The sequence below is a fragment of the Aotus nancymaae genome, unplaced genomic scaffold, assembly GCF_030222135.1.
Source record: "Aotus nancymaae isolate 86718 unplaced genomic scaffold, 86718_ANA_hifiasm-v0.15.2.pri h1tg000019l, whole genome shotgun sequence".
Lineage (NCBI taxonomy): Eukaryota > Metazoa > Chordata > Mammalia > Primates > Aotidae > Aotus > Aotus nancymaae.
The window spans coordinates 28070281-28086187 of NW_026988431.1; the positions used below are offsets into that span (position 1 = coordinate 28070281).

The 15907-nt window shown below is 38.0% G+C and overlaps 1 protein-coding gene across 1 annotated transcript in view; it reads left to right on the top strand.

The window, feature by feature from the left end:
- The window catches only part of TMEM108 (transmembrane protein 108), a 658024-nt gene that overhangs the window by 47842 nt on the left and 594275 nt on the right, over window positions 1–15907 (top strand). The window lies entirely within an intron of this gene.

The window sequence follows — 15907 nt, forward strand, 5'->3', positions numbered from 1 at the left end:
GTGTGAACTTAAAAACCAGTGAGTTTCAGAGGGGATAAAGTTTCCTTTTGCGAACCCTCACATTCACTTTTAAAATTCACATTGAATGAATTCAAGGATTAAAGAAAGAATTGAAAAATGTTTGCTCATTCTGTGGATGTCCTGTTTATGCCCAATTCATCATGTGCCATTAACTGACAATGGTCATTTCCAGTATGATAATTTTTAAAAGATCCAGCTTCGGGCCGGGCGCGGTGGCTTATGCCTGTCCCAGCACTTTGGGAGGCCGAGGCGGGTGGATCACAAGGTCAAGAGATCGAGACCGTCCCGGTCAACATGGTGAAACCCCGTCTCTACTAAAAATACAAAAAATTAGCTGGGCATGGTGGCGCGTGCCTGTAATCCCAGCTGCTCAGGAGGCTGAGGCAGGAGAATTGCCTGAACCCAGGAGGCGGAGGTTGCGGTGAGCCGAGATCGTGCCATTGCACTCCAGCGTGGGTAACAAGAGCGAAACTCCGTCTCCAAAAAAAAAAAAAAAAAAAGATCCAGCTTCTAGTATTCATCTTAGTAAATGTCTTTTTAAAATAGTATTTTTATTTTTAATTTTTGTGGGTACATAATAGGCATATCTATTTATGGGGTACATGAGATGTTTTGGTATAGACATGCAATATGTAACAACCACATCATGAAAAATTAGGTATCCATTCCTTCAAGCATTTATCCTTTGTGCTACAAACAATCTAATTATACCCCTTTAGTTATTTTAAAATGTGTAATTAAAACATTATTGACTATAGTCCCCCTGTTGTGTCTCACTTATTTGTGGGATCTAAAAATCAAAACAATTGAACTCATGGAGATAGAGAATAGGATGGTTACCAGAGGCTGGGAAAGGTAGTGGAGGGTGGGAGACAGGTGGTAGTGGTTAATGAGAAAGAAAAAAAAAAAGCCAGGCACAGTGGCTTACTCCTGGGAAGCCAAGGTGGGCGGATTGCCTGAGCTCAGGAGTTCGAGACCAGCCTGGGTGACACAGCGAAACCTCCTCTCTACTAAAAATATAAAAATTAGCTAAGAGTGGTGGCACATGCCTGTAATCCCAGCTACTTGGGAGGCTGAGGCACAAGAATCACTTGAACGTGGGAGGTAAAGATTACAGTGGGCCAAGATCGTCACTGCACTCCAGCCTGGGCAACAGAGCAAGGCTCTCTGGGAAAAAAAAAAAAAAAAAAAAAAAAAGACCTAGAAATATCTTTTGTTAGACGTTTGGGTTTGAATAACAGCAACATAGAATTATGTGTTGGCCATCTATGCTGCATCCAAATTGCTTGAGTATAAAATAATGAATGAGAGACAGTAGGATGCCACTATCATTCCACACTACTATAGTCCCCAAGGCATTAGTTCAGCTAGTTCATTATCTCACTGATGGTCACTGTGAATGAGAGAAGTGGAGCAGGGGAGAAAGTTCTGGCATACTGTTGTTTCTTTGTAACAGCTTTATTGAAATACAATTTACATGTCATACAACTCATTCATTTTTAGCATATAATTTAATGGTTTTCAGTATATTCACATAATTATGCAACTGTCACCACAATTAATTTCATAATATTTTCAGCATCTCAAAAGAAACCTATACCCTTTAGCAGTCACACCCCTCCCCCTCTTTCCCCAAGTGTTTCCAGCCCTGGGCAACCAAGAAACTACTTTCTGTCTCTATGAATTTGCCTATTCTGGACACTTCCTAAATATGAAATCATAAAATATGTAGTTTTTTGTGACTATCTTCTCTCAATTAGCACAACATTTTGGAGGTTCATCCATATTGTAACATGTATCCATATGTCATTCCTTTTTATTATGGAAGAATATTCTATTGTATGGGTAAGACCACATTTTATTTACCCATTCATCATTGATAGATATTTGTATTGTTTCCTCATTTTAGCTGCTGTGAATAATGTTGGTATGAACATTTGTATAGAACTTTTTTAACTTATGTTTTCAATTCTCTTGGGTATACATATAGAAGTAGAATTGTTGGGTTATGTAGAAAGTCTATGTTTAACTGAGGAATTGCTAAACTGTTTTCTAAGCAGCTGCATAATTTTACAGTCCCACGATCTATGTTTTGGGATTCCGAGTTCTTCACATCCTCCACAACACGTGTTATTGTCAGTCTTTTTTTATTTTAGTCATTCTGAGGGGTATGAAGTGGTATCTCATTGTGGTTTTGAATGGCATTTATCTGATAGTAATAATGTTGAGCATCTTAAAATTTTTTTTTTTATTTTTAAAATTTTTTGTGCGTACATAGTAGGTGTATATACTTATAGGTTACATGAGATGTTTTGATACAGGCATGCAATGTGAAATAAGCACATCATGGAGAATGCAGTATCCACCCCCTCAAGCATGTACCTTTGAGTTACAATCTAGTTACATTCTTTATTTTTAAAATATACGATTGTTATTACTGACCATAGTCATTTTATTGTGCTTATCAAATAGTAGATCTTATTTATTCTAACTATTTTTGGTACCCATTAATCATCCCCAGGTCTCCTCTAGCCCCCACTATACTTCCCAGCCTCTGGTAACCATCCTTCTATTCTGTCTTTTGAGCATCTTTTCATGTGGTTATTTTCCATTTGCATATTATATTCTTTGGATAAATGTCTATTCAGATCCTTTGCTCACTTTTTAATTGCATTTCCTCTTATTGAGTTATAAGAGGTTTTTGATATGCTTTTGAGTAGTATCATGAAATGGAAACAAATGGTAATATGGTCATCTCCAAAATGATAATAATATACATATTGATTGAGATGCTTGGAATCACAGAACTTAGAGCTGAAAGTCACCATAGAGATCTCCAAGGCAAAGCCCTTCTTTCATAGATGAGGAAACAAATTATGATGAAGATTAAATGACTTCCTAAGAAGTTATAGCCAGGAGGTCAAAGAACCAAGTCTCAAACCCATGTGTTCTCATGCAGAATTTGCTACTTTAGCCAATAGACTTCACTGCCTGAAAATGCAGCAAGATCCTTTGTGCTGCCAGGAATTCTTAGATCTTTGTTTGCCTCTTGTCTTTAGAGATGAGTACAACATTCCTATTTATTGCTGTGGCTTATATCAGGTTTCTGTTTTGGCCAGGACTAATGGATAGTGAGTTACAGCAGTACTTCTCAAGCTTGAGAGTGCATCAAAATCACCTGGTAAGCTTGTGAATACATGACTGTGCCCAACATACATGATATGTAATATCATGCTAAAATTTATGTAAATATATTTTAAAAACTATATTTGATGCATGAGTGCCATTGGCAAAGGTTGAATAATGTGTAGCACTTATAGCATGATCCCAAATAAACATATATTGAATGGAAATTGAAAAACATAATTTAATATATAACCTTACAGCCATGGTTCTGAAACTTGAGCATGCATCAGAACTATGCATGGCTTATTAACACACATATTGCCGAGCCCCATCCCCAGAATTTCTAATTTAGTAGATCTGGGGAGGGATCCAATAATTTTCATTTCTAATAAGTTTCCAGGTGACATTGATACCTGCTGGTCTGGGAACCACACTATTATGAACCAGTGCACTACAGGAAAGAAAATATTTCAGTGCCTAGGGCAGCAATAATGTGGTGGAGGGCAGACCTAAATTATAATATAATGCCATATGTAAGTGAAAAATCTTTTCAGACATCCTCAAATAATCTCAGTCTTTTTCAGTGTACACTTTGAAATACATTACTTGCTTTTTCTCAAACTAGCTTGAAAGGGAGAGAGAATAAAAATGTCAGTACTTTTGATTTTCCTAAACACAAATTGCAAAATTTTATACCATCCAAATCTATAATAATTTTATACATAGAGGGCCCTCAATTTATGATTTTTTTACTTTACCATGATGCTGAAAGCAATATGCATTCTGTAGAAACCGTATTTCATGTGCCCATACAAGCATTCTGTTTTTCACTTTCAGCATGCTATTCAATAAATTATATGACATATTCAACACTTTATCATGAAATAGGCTTTGTGTTAGATGATTTTGCCCAACTGTAGGCTAATGGAAGTGTTCCAGTAACATTTAACATAGGCTAGGCTAAGCTATCATGTTCAGTAGGTTAGGCATATTAATGTATTTTCAACTTACGATATTTTCAACTTATGAAGGGTTTATCAGGCTTTAACCTCATCATATGCTGAAGAAAATTCACATATGAAGACATTTGACAAGGATATTCAGCTTCACTTGTTACGTAGAATGATTGCTTGATCTAAAACAAGGCAGGAAGAAGATGCTGTTTTGATGCAGCTGGAAAGCAGACCAAATTTCTTGGAAGAGCGAAGTCATGGCAAGGATGCTTAGAGTACTAAACACTGATCCTTGCATACTATAAATCCTCTGTTACGTGTTTGTTGAATGGGTGAATGCTTTATCTGCCATGGGTTTTACATTGGCTCAGTCACGACAACTTTCAAGTTGAAGAACATGGCTGATAGAATTTAGCTACATTTTTTGGATTTCCGGGAGCACATGCATTTCATTAAGGCTTTCCGAGTTCCTGTGCATTTTTTTCTCCTGGGATTTCTAAACCAATATCTGTCCTTAGCTATTAGACCTTAGGTGAATCAAAAATATTTAAAAAATGAATGCCACACATCTGGTACAAGTTATACAATTAAATTATTCCTGAATTCTAAGATTGAACATTTGGAAGTTATATAATGAATCAGCTTAGATTGAGTATCTTTTAAGTTTTCAGCATACCTATTGTTTTGGTTGAATCTAGTTTAAGAAGTAATGAAATTTTTGTGAATAATTTTATAAAAGGTATTTACATAAAAGAGGATAGTAGATCCAAGTTTGAATTATCTATATGAAACTTGGAAAATTTTCATGATGTTAGGACACCAAGGCCATATTTCCAAAACTAGCATGCAAATTATTATTATTAATTATTTGCCATTTTCTACAATGGTAAAATGTGTGGGTACTTAACTGGCTGATTGGCTATTGAGGCAAGTGAGTGGAAAAGTGCATGGGCTTTGATATCAGAGCTGTATTCATACGCTGGCTTTGTTACTTCCAGGCTGGTTGACTATAGCAGACTCTGTGATATGTTGCTCCAATCTCTATTCAGGACTGAAGAACTTACTTCCCCGCCCCCCACCACAACAGCTGCTAAAATTACTTCAGACTTTATCCAACTGGCTGACATGAGGGTATAAAATTCCAGTCCCCTCATCCCAACTCAGGACATGCTTAAGGGTCATCAGAGCTGTAGGGCTCCCTATCAGATAAGCTGAGGCCTTATTGGAACCACAGTGAAGCCCAGCTTCTCCCTCTGCCAGTCCTGCCTCAGACTCTTCCCCTCCAGATGCTTATCCTGAGAATACTCGTTAACAAATTTTCTGAACACAAATCTCCATCTCACGGTCTGCTTCCAAGAAACCCAATGTGCAACAGTGATCTTGTATGTAATTTAACTTCTTTGACCCTAAAAAAATTCCCGTAACAATATTTGTCTCATTTAAGATTGCTATCAGAATTAGATAACATGCTTGAATGTCCCACAAACCCCCAGCACAATGTTGGACACAGAATAGATGCCCAATAATGTAAAATTCCTTTCTAGTCCCAAGCTGGGTTTCCTTTCTCTTTCTTTTTTTCTTTTTTTTTTTTTTTTTGAGACGGAGTTTCGCTCGTTACCCAGGCTGGAGTGCAATGGCGCGATCTCGGCTCACCGCAACCTCCGCCTCCTGGGTTCAGGCAATTCTCCTGCCTCAGCCTCCTGAGTAGCTGGGATTACAGGCACGCGCCACCGTGCCCAGCTAATTTTTTGTGTTAGTAGAGACGGGGTTTCACCATGTTGACCAGGATGGTTCCTTTCTCTTTCTAATTAAGTCAAATTTTCCCTGACTGCACACCTTGTGCAACCACAAAAAGTATCTGGGATTTGAGAGACTTTGAATCCTTTCAGTTGGTTTGTCCAATCTCAGATGAAACAAGTCTATTCTGGGACAAGTTATACAGAAAGATAGCTCACAAAATATTACTATATAGCTGAGTAGGCCAGGCTATGGTTCCCAATGACTGCTTCTGCAGTAGGCTTTCTCTGGCTGCCAAGAAAATGGATGAAAAAGCACTTTTAAAAATTCATGACCTCATGTGTGATTTAAATCTTCAGCTTGGGAGAACATGATCCTACTTTTAGAGTCTGTTTTAAAAAAGATATTACTATTTTCTCCTAAAAAATACCACATAGCAACCAAACACCGCACGTTCTCATAAATGGGAATTGAACAATGAGAACACATGGACACATGGAGGGGAATAAAACACACTTGGGCCAGTTGAGGGGTGAGGGGCGAGGGGAGGGAGAGCATTAGGACAAATAGCTAATGCATGTGGGGCTTAAAACCTAGATGATGGGTTGATAGGTGCAGCAAACCACCATGGCACATGTATACCTATATAACAAACCTACATGATCTGCACTTGTATTCTGGAACTTAAAGTAAAATTTAAAAAATACCACATAGCAAGAACATACTAAAGAGCTGCACTGTGTAACCTATCAGATCATATGGTAGGCATGGCCAACAGTGCCATACATATGGTGTGGTACAGTTCCTTAAAATTTGGAAAGTCCGTAATCCACATGTCACTAAAGGGGTTTAATCCAGTTGAGGGCTCTAGGAATGACTATAATTGTTCACTTTGACAAACATTTTTATTAGAATGATTCTATGTTAGGTTCTGGAGATGTTCATATGAATAAGACATGGTCTTCTGTCTTCAAAAACTCATCTTCTGTTTTTTGAAGGTGCTGGTTATATGGGTTTCTTTGTATGTAAGAAGGGGGTCAGAAATAAAATGTCAAGTTTTTTTTTAACCCATAATATAAATTTATGTAATAGTGAGAGAGTAGCTAATGTAAATTGCTCATGATTCCCCAATGTCTGTTCTCTCCTTCTTCCTTTTAGTGATAGACCACATCTTCCATCGTTTTAACTGGGCATATGGCCATCCAGATAGAGACTACATTTCTCCTGTTGCTAGATATGGCCACATGACCACATTCTGGCTAGTAGTACATAAGTAGCAGCGATGTGTGTGGTTTCTGGGTTATGTCTTTAAAAGGAAGCTCTTTTCTCTATGCTGCTGGTTGAAAGGTGACCCATCCACAAATGAAAGCTACAGATTGAGAATAGAGGAAGCTATGACTCCTAAATTGTCCATTATCTCTGGAATATTACATAGGAAATAGATTTCTATCTTATTTAAACCACTATATTTTAAGCGTTCTTTGTTATAGCAGCTTAATCTGTGCCCCAACTAATATATGTATTATCTTATTTAATCCTCATAATTGTCAAGTAGAGTATTCATTGGTGTTGGCACTTATAGATGAAGAAACTGATTCAGAGATTAATTTCCTCAAATTCATTTAGCTAATAAGTGAGAAGGCTAGGTAATCTGGATTCAAGTCTAATCTTTTCTTCAAATGAATTCTTTTTTTCTTTTGAGATAAAGTCTTGCTGTATCATCCAGGCTAGAGTTCAGTAGTACAGTCTTAGCTCACTTTAACCTCCACCTCCCAGGTTGAAGCAATTCTCATGTTTCAGGCTCCTGAGTAGCTGGAGAGGCATGTGCCACCAGCTAATTTTGTATTTTTAATAGAGATGGGGTTCACTACGTTGGTCATGCTGGTCTTGAACTCCTGGCCTCAAGTAATCTGCCTTGGCCTCCCAAAGTGCTGGGATTATAGGCATGAGCCACCATGCCTGGCCAGAGCCACCACAGCTGGCCCAAATGAATTCTTTTCAGGATAAAACTAAAACATTTTCTAGTCTATAAAGTGAAAGGCCATGGAGACATGACCAAAAATTTATAAAATCAAGTAAGGATAGTTCGAACAGGTGTTTATCAAATCTTGTGTTTTAGAACTGGGACCCTTCTTTGAAGGTCAAAACCAAAATAATTAATATTAGTAGGAAGAGAAATTGTCTTATTCTGCATAGAAAGTCAATCAAGAGAAATTGCTACCTTAAGAAGAAGTAAAGACAGAGTATAAACTGGTTTAAGATTTAGGTCATTTATTCACAACAGAGTTAGATGAGGGAGGTTTTGTGGATGTTTGAGTGCCTCACTAACTTACAATTTTAAGTTTTAAAGAAGAATTCTGCCTTCTTCATAAAGTTCCCCTTGGGGATCTATCTTAGCCAGAAATTTCAGATGGACTAGCTGGCACAGAATGGCATTCCTTAAATTCTCATACTAGTGCTAACACAGCATACCAAGCTGTGAGCAGCTATGTTGCCAACAATTTACAATGAGGAAGAGGCAAACCATATGCTCAGTGTGTCCTCTATAAATGTCCTTAAATTCACAGTGATGAACAAGCAGGTGCACAATAACCATTTTTTTCAATTATGTCACAGTTTGAGTTTTGGAAGAGCATCAAGTCATCCTATATCCACAACAGAAGACTACAGATTGTTTTTGAGTTGGTTGCTTTTGGAAATTGCCATTGTACCTTCAGAATGAAAGAGTGACACAAATTAGTTCTTTGCCTTTGAGAAGGATCATCCTTCCTTATGTATGGTCTAAAGTGAACTGCTTTCTTTCCTTTTCTTCCAACCAGTGTGTTCTAGTGCAACTTTTGCCACTCCTTCCTGACTCCAGACACCTGTCCCTCCTTTTCCTCATACCCTGCTTCTCTCTGTATATGCTAAAGGAAAAAATGTTTTGCTCAACCAATAGTTTCCAAACATTAACATGCATCAGAATCCCCTGGAAGGTTATTGCTGGGCTCCACTCTGAGTTTCTGATTTAGTACATATTGGTTAGGGAATGAGAATATGCCTTTCTAACAAGTTCCCAGCTGATGCTGAGGCTGTTAGTCTGGTGAAAACTTTGAGAATTAATATCATATACATACATATGTATATAGTACATATACACTCATCTCTTTATAAAATTTTTATTTAAAAAATTTTCACTTTTATTTTCAATTTGGGCATGTACATGCAAGCTTATTACAAAGGTATGTTGTGTGGTGCTGAGTTTTGGGCTTCTATAGTGAACATATACCAGAAAGTGAACATATACCAGAAAGTGAACATATACTCAGCACGAAGTTTTTTAGCTCTTGCTTCCCTCCCTCCCTCCCACCCTCCCTCCTTTTGGAGTTCCCAGTATCTATTGTTTCTGTCTTTATGTCCCTGTGAACCCAAGATTTAGCACCCACTTATAAGTGAGAACATGGCTGTGTAGTATCCCACGGTGTATATGTACCACATTTTCTTTATCCAATCCACCCTTGATGAGGACCTAGGTTGATTCCATGTCTTTGCTATTATAAACAGTGCTGTGATGAACATACAAGCGCATGCATCTCTTTGGCAGAACAATTTATTTTCCTTTGGGTATATATCTAGTAATAGCGTTGCTGGGTCAACTGGTAGTTCTATTTTTGGTTCTTTGAGAAATCCCCAAACTGCTTTCTGTAGAGGCTTAACTAATTTGCATTCCCACTGAGAGTATATAAACATTTCCTTTTCTCTATAACTTCACTAACACCTGTTATTTTTTATTTTCTTTAGAGCGATATCTCATATTTATTCTGCTTTTACACACAGAAGAATATTTAATAAATGAATAAATGATCTTGCATGCAATCATTTGAGATTACTCAAAAGGGTGATCTTGGTATTGTTGGTATGTAAAAGATACATACCAACAATAAAGAATAATGATAAGGAACCTTCCCTAAATTTTATAAATATTTTAGTTATGTCAATAAAAAATAGTTTCAGGTTCCAGGGCAATCTCTGCCCATACCTTTTAAAAGATAACTTTTATTTTAAATTCAAGAGTACATGTACATGTTTGTTATATAGGTAAACTTGTGTCATGGGGGTTTGTTGTACAGATTATTTAATCATCCAGGTATTAAGCCTAGTACCCATTAGTTACTTTTCCTGATTCTCTCGCTCCTACCACCCTCAACTCTCTGATAGGTTCCGGTGTGTGTTGTTCCCCTCTATGTGTCCATGTATTCTCATCATTTAGCTCCTACTTATAAGTAAGAACATGCAGTATTTAGTTTTCTATTCTTGTGTTAGTTGGCTAAGGATAATGGTCTCTGGCTTTATGCATGTTCCTGTAAAGGAGATGATGTTATTCTTCTTTATGGCTAGCACATATTATTTTTTGACTTTTTAATAATAGCCATTTTGACTGGTGTGAGATAATATCTCATTGTGGTTTTGATTTGCATGTCTCTGATGATTAGTGATGTTGAGCAGGTTTTCATATGCTTGTTGGCTGCTTATATGTCTTTTGAGAAGTGTCTGTTCATGTCCTTTGCTCACTTTTTGATAGAGTTTTTTGGTTTTATTTTCTTGTTGATTCCATTAAGTACCTTATAGATTCTGGATGTTAGTCCTTTGGTGGATGCCTAGCTTGCAAAATTTTTTCCTATTTTGAGAGTTTTCTGTTTGCTTTGTTGAGAGTTTCTTTTGCTCTGCAGAAGTGCTTTAATTAAGTCCTATTTATGTATTTTTGATTTTGTTGCATTTGCTTTTGGGGTCTTCATCATAAATTATTTGCCAAGGCCAATGTCTAAAAGAGCATTTCTTAGATTTTCTTCTAGAATTTTTATAGTTTGACATTTTAAATTTAAGTCTAATCCAGCTTGAGTTAATTTTTGTATATGGTGACAGGTAGGGGTCCAGTTTCATTCTTCTCCATATAGTTAGTCAGTTTTTCCAACGCCATTCATTGAATAATGTGTTCTTTCCCTATTGTTTATTTTTGTGGACTTTTTTGAAGATGAGTTGGTTGTAGGTGTGTGGCTTTATTTCAGGGCTCTCTATTCTGTTCCATTTGTTTATGTGTCTACTTTTTGTAGCAGTATCAGGTTGTTTTGTTTACTGTAGCCTTGTAGTATAGTTTGAAGTCAGGTAATATGATGCCTCCAGTTTTGTTCTTTTTGCTTAGGATTGCCTTGGCTGTGCAGGCTCTTTTTTGGTTTCATATGCATTTTAGCATAGTTTTTTCTAGGTCTGTAAAAAATGATGTTGGGTGTTTAACAGAAATAGCATTGAATCTGTAGATTCCTTTCAACATTATGGACATTTTAATGATATTTGTTCTTCCAACCTATGAACATGGAATGCTTTTCCATTTGCTTGTCATCTATGATTTCCTTCAGCATTTTTGTAGTGCTCTTCATAGATATCTTTCACCTTCTTCCTTGGTTAGGTATTCCTAGGTATTTCATTTTTTTGGACTATTGTAAATGGGATTGCATTCTTGATTTGGTTCTCAGGTTCTCAGATTATTAGTGTATAGAAATGATAGTCCTAGCTTCTCAGGAAGTTGAGATTGGAAGATCACTGGAGCCCAGGAGATGGCTGCACTGAACTAGGATCATGCCAGTGCACTCCAGCCTAAGCTCAGAGTGAGATCTTGTCAGAAGGAAAGAAGGAAGGAAGGAAAGGAAGGAAGGAATTAAGGAAAGGAAGGAAGGAAGAAAAGGAAGAAAGGAAGGAAAGGAAGGAAGGGAAGGAAGGAAGGAAGCAAGGAAGGAAAGGAAGGAAGGAAGGAAAGGAAGGAAGGAGAAATGAAAGAAAGAAAGAGAGAAAGAAAAGAAAGAAAGGAAGGAAGGAAAGAGAGGGAAAGAGGGAGGTAAGGAGGAAAGGGGAGGGGAGGGGAGAGAAGGGGGAAGGGGGAAGGGAAAAGAGAGAGGAATGCCACTGATTTTCGTTTGTTGATTTTGTAACCTGAGACTTTGCTGAAGTTGTTTATCTGGTCTACGAGTCTTTTGGCAGAATCTTTAGGGTTTTCTAGGTATAGAATATTATCAGCAAAGAGATCATTTGACTTCCTCTTATTCTATTTGGATGCCCTTTACTTATGTGTCTCTTGCCTGAGTGCTCTGGCTAGGACTTTCAATACTGTGTTGAATAAGAGTGGTGAAAGTGGACATTGTTTTTTTTTTTTTTCTTTTTCTTTTTTTTGACATGGAATCTCACTTTGTCGCCCAGGCTGGGGTACAATTGTGCCACAGCCTTCCAAATAGCTGGGACCACAGGCACACACCACCACGCCCTACTAATTTTTGTATTTTCAGTAAAGATGAGGTTTCATCATGTTGGCCAGGCTGGGATAGAACTCCTGACCTCAAGTAATATGCCTGCCTCAGCCTCCCAAAGTGATATTCTTGTCTTGTTCCAGCTTTTGGACATTCAGTATGGGATGTTGGCTATGGGTTTGTCATAGATGGCCCTTATTATTTTGAGGTGTATTTCTTTGATGTCCAGTTCATTAAGGGTTTTTATCATGATGGGATGTTGGATTTTATTGAATGCTTTCTCTTCATCTATTGAGATGATCATATGAATTTTGTTTTTAAACTAATCTCTTTTTGCTCAATGTAAGAGTTGCTATACAAAATCCCTTCTCCTCTCTTTGTGAGACTGTTAATTTCCTTGGGTCTCATCCTTCTTTATATTCTCAGAGTTTGGTGATGTGCCTGACCAAGTGGACATCTCATCAGTGTTTGCAGATTCTCTGTTGTTATGGACTGAACGTTAGTCTCTCCCCCAAGTTCATATGTTCAAAGCTAATACCCAGTGTGACAGTATTTGCAGGTGGGGGCTTTGAGATCTAATTATGTCATGAGGGTGGAACCCTGATGAATGGAATTAGTTCCTTTATAAGAAAGCTAGCTCACTCTCCTTTCTCCACATGATTTTACAAGGAGAAGCAACTTTGGAAGAGGGCCCTCACGACCCACCAAATCAGCTGGCACCCTGATCTCAGACTTCCAGTCTCCAAAACTCCGAGAAACACAAAAATTGTTGTTCAAGCCACCCAGACTATGATATTTTGTTATAGCACTCCAAGCTGACAAAGACACCTGTGTAGTCCTTCTCTACTTCTATCCTCTTATAAATAAGGACTTATCTCCTGTCAGCAAAAAGTTCTATTGCACAAAGCATTCTTTAAAGATGCAGAATTGTTCATAACCCAAGTGAATTTCATTGAAATACGAGGAGTTGGACATTATTTCCAATGAATTGTGCATAGTCCACTCTGGTTTTTTATATGCTTGGAAGATTAAGCTAATTATCTTCTGGTTGCTGGCAACTTCTCAATAAGATATCTGTCAAGTGTAATACTATCACAAGGCATTTGGCAACATAAAGAAGAGCAAATTATGTAAGAAGGATAAACATTTCCCCTCCCTGGGATAAGGAAAGAGTGTGAGGAGAAGAAAATCACATTAGTAGTTTAAAATGCTCTTTTCTCATGAGAACATTTAAGAACAATAATGTTGGTTTATACCAGTTAACACTGAGTTCCCAGAGATGATGCAATTCTGTTTCAATGCAGCCTGTCCTCCGACAGCTCAAAACTTGGCTTAGCCCCAGAACCATTTTCTAGCCTGATGTGACTCCTCAGTTCAGCTCTGAAGAGAAGAGGCTTTCAAAGAAGGTTTTTAATTTTGCATTATGTTTTTAGAATTTTTATGTCATGGTGTCTAGAGGCCCTCATATACCAGATTCTTTAAATAATATTATTTTGAGTTAATTGCCTTGGTAAATAGAGCCAGCCAGTAGAAGAGGAATATGATACCTTACTCTGTTTGGGCTTCTATAACAAATGTACCTCATAAATATATACACCTACTGTGTACCCACAAAAAGTTTTGAAAATTATTTAAAAATGAAAAAACACACAAATAAAACATGTACAAATTTTTTTAAATTAAAAAAAACCCCACACACAAAGTGCCATAGACTGAGTGGCTAATAAACAACAGAAATTTACTTCTTACAGTTCTGAGACTAGATGCCTGAGACCAGGGTGCCAGCATGGTGGAACTCTGGTGAGCTCCCTCTTCAGGGTTGCAGACTGCTGATCCTTGCTGTATCCTTTCATGGTGGAGAGCAGAGAGCAGCAAGCAGCAAGCTCTCTTGTGACTCCTATAAGGGCACTAGTCCCATAGACCTCTTCTAATTGTAATTACCTCCCAAAGGCTCTACCTCCTAATACCATAACATTGTGGATAGGGTTTCAACATATGAATTTTGGGGAGACACAACATTCATCCATAACAATGTCTTAGAAAATTATACTGTACTTTGTTACAAACTTCTTTTCTTATTTGAAGCTGCATGCAATCCATAGTTATTTATCTTTTAGAATAAGGCAGCAATAGTTATAAGGCACTCACTTTACAGTAGGACAGCTAGCTGAGAGAGGCATAATCCTACCATCTACTTTTATTTAGATAGAATCTATCAATCAATCTATCTATCTATCTACCTACCTATCTATCTATCTATCTATCTATCTATCTTTTTTTCTTGAAACAGGGTCTCACTCTGTCACCCAGGCTGATGTGCAGTGGCACAATCATGGCTCACCGCAACCTTGACCTTTCAGAGCTCAACTGATCCTCCCACTTCAGCCTCCTGAGTAGCTGGGAGCACAGGTGCATGCCACCACGCCTGGCTAGAATCTGTACATTTATTAAGCCTTTAGTTCTGGTACAGAGGTGGCAAATAAATTACTTGTCAGACTGTACCCATCTGACATTGCCCTGCTGAGCCCAAAAGCATCTTCAGAATCCTCCATACAGCACTAGACTACATTGGTGGGAGCCTGGACTCTGCAGTCAGGACAGAGCTGGGTTTGAGTAACTACTGTAGTTACGAGAGATATGATCTTGGACAGGGTACTAATCTCTAAGCTTTAGTTTTAGTAGACAAGGGCAGTAGTTTGTCCTATCTCACAGGGCTCTCACAAGCTTAAATGAGAGAATGCATGCACATTCCTTAGCACAGGACTCTGGCACAAGGAGCTCCATAATATTAGCTCTTCTTCCTCTTGCTATTATTATTAATAACTAACAAGATTTGGCAAAGGATAAAATTATTTGAGCACCACTCCCTCTCCCATAGTGCTTAGATCATGTCTGGGGAAAGTTCTAATTTATTAAGTTTCAAAGTTGCTTACGTATCAGGCTCTATCCCTTCTGGCATAACAACACATTTGAGTGAGTACACAGTCACCCATCCAATTGGGCTACAACTTTCTGACTCCAAGCCCAGGTTTCCTTGTAACCTGTATCTCCTCCAGACATTTCTGCTCAAATGGTGCTGATTCTGACATAGGGGAAGGTACCGTTACCATTGTTTGCTGCAACTTCTCGATAGTGGGTTGAACATTGTCATACACAACATGTTACCTTCTCCCATCTTGTAGTAGAGTTTCAGGATATTGCATGTAAGAGCTGCAATTCCATTCAACTTCTCAAGCAGATCTCAAACACATACATTTTTCCCATATACATGCTGCCTTCCCTCTAATTTCACACACCATTTTGTCTTGCCTGGATTTCTAAAATAGCCTCCCAAAATGAGCTTTCTCCTTCCACTTTTGCTTCTGTCACAACCAATTGTCATATTGGCCAGTTTGATTTTTTAAAAAATGCAATCCTGACAACAGTCCATGCTTAGAATTCCTCATTGCCCTCTTAGACTCTTGTAATAAAATACAAACTCAAGAACACTGCCTACATGGCCCTGTATGAATTTGCCTCTCCCCATCTCTCCAGTCCCACCACATATACCTCTCCTCCCCTCTCTATATGTCATAGCTATTGCTGGCATCTTTCAGATCTTCAAATGAGCCCACCTCCTTCCTTTCTCAGGGACTTTGCACAAGCTGCCCCTTTTTCCTAGAATGCTCATGCACCAACTCTTAACCTGCTTGAGTCTGATTCCTTTCTTAGGTTTCAATTCAACTGTTGCTTCCTCAGAAAACTCTTCACTCACCAACCCTAATATAAACTGTATCCCAACTGTTATTCTCTTTA